Consider the following 4,266-nt stretch of genomic DNA (forward strand, 5'->3'; position numbering starts at 1 on the left):
TATCAGAGCCAGGTTTCGATCCTGGGACCTGTGGGTTATGGGCCCACCACGCTTCCGCTGCGCCACTCTGATTGTTGAAACCATTTCTATTTTCATTCTATATAAACCTTCTAGACCAACTTAGTGCAGCAGCCTGTTCCACACAAAAAACCTCTCCTCCTTTCTTTCCTCTTCTCTTTTCCTCTCTCTTATGCACAGCTACATCCAAGAAGGATCTAAAACAACAACAGATGCCCTCTTCTTGAAGATTGCGATCCTTTTCAATTGTGTCCCCATCATAAGTTCCTTTATCAAATTCTCTAAGTGTAGAATTTCCTCTGTAGAGTAGAAAAGATGAAAAAGTGAGATTTGTTTTCCTAATGGGAGAGTTTGTAAACAACCAAAATAACTTCCAAAATAAAGTTAATTGAGGAGAAACCCAAAAGCACGATTGGAGAAGGTGATATTCTGAAAACTACCTCTAAATCCACAGGAAGAAATAGGATTTTGAGGTCCTCATTAGACCCCCAATTAGACAAAAGCATGGTGGCACTGGCAAAAGAACCACCTATCCAACCCAGAAAAAAAACCCCAAATCGGCTTTTCCATAATCTCTATGACTTCTATCATGCAACGTCACAGAACAAGAAAAAGCTGCCCTTTCTCCTTTGTCCTTATATTCTTCAATTTCTTTCCCATTTTCAACAACAAGAAACTCGCAAAAGACAAGCTTAATGATCAAAAGAGAGACATGAAGAATAAAGACGAATGGATTTAGTAAGAACAAACGTCTTTATTTCCTTTGCCTTTTTACCTTCCCATGTTTCATTCGCCGGTATGTACAAGAATAGTTCTATTTCTACTTTCAATTACTACTACATATAAAAGATTCAAAACCCAATCGTAGATAAGACCCATAAACAAAGAAGCCTAACATAACAAACAAAGGCCCAAGGTCTCACTCTCTTTTTTTTTTTTTTTTGTTTTCTATCTTTTTTCTTTTTAGATTTTAGTTCTTCTTCATCAGTTTCAGCACTGTAAAATTGCCTTAGATTTATAGGGAAAGAGAGCGTAGAAAGCGAGAATTCAAGCTCGTGGTTAAAGGAGAGTTGGATGGAAATGGGACAAAGAGAGAGAGAGAGCATGAAGTAGAGATCCTTTTGATTAAAGCAAGAAGGGGAGTTGGATGGAAACAAAGAAGACAAACAAGAGCTTTAATGCCCTCTGCTAGTATTTCTACAATGAATTCAAACTCTAAAGGAGTAACAAATGTCTTTTTTTTTGTACTTACAAAAGTCTATTGATTCGGAAAGAGCACATTTTTGTAGTCTTTGACCAAATTTGGGAGTGATTAAAAATAAGTGCTTATTCCAATAAGAACTTAATTTGTGCCGGGACCACATCAATAAGCACTTATTTATGTTTGAGAATTTGAGCCTAAATTTTAGGTTTATTTTTAAGTGCTTATATCCTTTCTGGCCTATCTTGGTCTTGGCCCACCACATCATTTTTAAAATACCTATATTTTCCTTATTTAAAATATGTATTTTTTCACCAAATAAACACTTATTTTTCAAATAAGCATTTCTAAACTTAGCCTTAGTCAAATTGACTTGGGATAAAAATCAATCACATGGTATTTTTTTCTTCTTTCAAAACGGGTACTATGTTGTGCCCAATACATTGAAATTAGTGTACCCAATTCATCATCTAAATCTTGTCTCGGGATCAGCTACATGAATTTTATTTCACCATTGTGTTCTGTTAAGTGCCATATCCATCTATAAATCATGGGTCATTAATGATATAATAATTATTTACTACTTCGAAGCATGTCATTTTTGGTCTTGGCTCTTCTACACCTTCAACTTGAAACATATTAAAATTTTCAACAAATTTGTAGATGATTTACACATGATCAAACCATCTTACTGTATTTTTCTCATTTTATCACCTTGTCGGAACTGATGAGTCAAATTGACCTCTAATGACACCACAACACGTGGCAATGTGAGGAACGCTTGACAGCACCACATTGCGACATGTGGCTACGTGAGTGACGCTTAACAACATCTCAGAGGCTACTAGTACCTGAATGACCTGACCTGAGGTATCCTTGTTGGATTTTAATCTCATAAGAGATTAAATCCAGTGTGTTTGATTGGTCAATTACATGAGAAATTGCACCTACACATTTGGTTGAAAAATCTGTTTTTCTCTTACAAAAAAAAAAAAACCCAATTTTGAACTAGTCCCACATTGGATAATTACAAGGTTTGTTTTCAGTATTTCAATAGGAACTGATTTACACTCCTTAGAATTAGTAGAGGAGAGTATGGGGATTCGATACCGCGCAATGCGCATGCACGCGTGTGCGCGCGTGTGTGTGGCGCAATGGGCAACTCTATTTTTGGTGCATTGATGATCGTTGATCACCGTTGATGAGATCAACGGTCACGATTCGATCGGGTGTAATCAAGAGGCACAATTCAAAGTTAACAGTCACCAACTGTTAACAACTTTTTAAGTAGTCACAATTTCAATGTGCCTTCTCTAAACCAGCACTTACCTTTTCCTCATACCTCTTCACAAATTATTTAAGGAGCATGAATCAGACTCCAAAACATACAATTTCGAAACTCACTATCTCTATATCTCTCAATCTAGTTTGCTACAGTCTCACAGAAGGTTTCTTTGGAGACTCTTCAACTTTGCTGGTTGCAGATTCTCGCCTAAGGCTCTGTCGTATCCTGTGAACGAATTTTCCTGTAACCCAACAGCTAACTCAGTAAAACTGAGTGTGAGTAAATAACGTTCTAAAGGCAGTATCTTCAGACGTGCCTCAGAGCTTCTCCTCCTAAGTTACAGTGACCCCATCTTCCCCAACAATTCTAATGACAGTCAAGCTGCAAAGAGCTTGAATTTGGCTGCACATCCAAGGTTGTACATCCAACCTGGCCTACCTTCGACATCATGGGCATGCAACCGATCTGCACCATGCACAACCACAGATTGCCACTTGGCGGTGCAGTTACCCCACTTCCCCATTTTGTGAGGAAGTGGGCTCCAAGCACTTTTGGATGTGCCACTTTAACCGCATGGATGTGCCCCTCTAAGGTTTACTAGATTGCTGGCCCGTCACTCCACGTTAATTGAGGCATGAGCTCTATATATAAAGGTAAACATTATAACACGAAGACTTAAGCGTTAATTCCCACCTTGCCCATATATTGACTTAAGCGTTAGAGTTCGTAGCATACCTACTCAGGCCCTTTGACTGTTGTCTTTCTCAACAGATTTTCACCCTTTGGAGGCCATACCTGAGTTCGAGGAAACTAGTCACAACAGGAATCTTTTGCTTTTTTTGATAAAAACTAGCAATATAAAGTTCACTAAAATAAGCATATCCACCCAGGTGGATTTTGGACAAATAATTCAGACTCTTTTAAATCTCTCTTATCTATGCGCCACAGCATTACAAAAACTATTTACATGATTAAAAGAAATTACTAAGTCTTTAATTAGTAATTTAATATCCATGCATAGAAAGTTTGCATCTGAGCCCAAGTCCAAATATCTTATCTTCAGAGCCTGCACCAGAATTTGACAATTAGATTCTACATCTATATTTTCCTCCTTGTACATACTCAAAACCTCTAGATTGTTGAGGATCGCCATCATTTCGGCCTGGATGGGAGACGAAGCTATTGATTTACCGAAAACTGGAGCTATTACTGATCCTACACCATTCCTTAGAACTGTACCAAAACCTGAATTTCCAGGACTCAAAAAACTCCCAACCACATTCATCTTGAGTTTTCATGTTTTTGGTGCTTCCCAAAAAGAAGATGACATCTCACTCAAACTTTGATGTTGAGGAGAAGAATCTTGCAATCCTACTTGGAAAATCATCACTCTCTCCCTTCACATCCTGTAAGAAATAGTAAGGGTAACTCTAGGAATCGGGTTAGCATTCTCAAAAACTTTGCTATTCCTAGCCTTCCAGATATTTCAAAGTAAAAGAAAAGAGAAAGAAAACAGTTCATCTTTTCTATCTCTATCTTTTAAGCACAAGTCCAACCAAGATGAGAGCAAATGGTTGAAAGAACTAAACGATCCCCCTCCTAAACCCAGAGAATTCATATGAGAACCAAACCAAGTTGCTCTGGCATGTTCACAATCAAATAAATAATGTATAATGGTTTCTATTTGATGTTCACAAATTGGACAGATGCTATCAATCGAAAGTTTTCTCTCATTGCTAGAGCATTCTGAGAACATTTCCAA

At 37.7% G+C, this 4,266-nt stretch overlaps 1 non-coding gene across 1 annotated transcript; it reads right to left on the reverse strand.

The window, feature by feature from the left end:
- On the reverse strand, positions 1–72 carry TRNAM-CAU (transfer RNA methionine (anticodon CAU)). Its single transcript has one exon. It is a non-coding gene; the product is annotated as a tRNA-Met (tRNA).
- Between the last annotated feature and the right edge of the window lie 4,194 nt (positions 73–4,266).

The sequence above is a fragment of the Nelumbo lutea genome, chromosome 8, assembly GCF_056320005.1.
Source record: "Nelumbo lutea isolate HS-2025 chromosome 8, American lotus-T2T, whole genome shotgun sequence".
NCBI lineage: Eukaryota > Viridiplantae > Streptophyta > Magnoliopsida > Proteales > Nelumbonaceae > Nelumbo > Nelumbo lutea.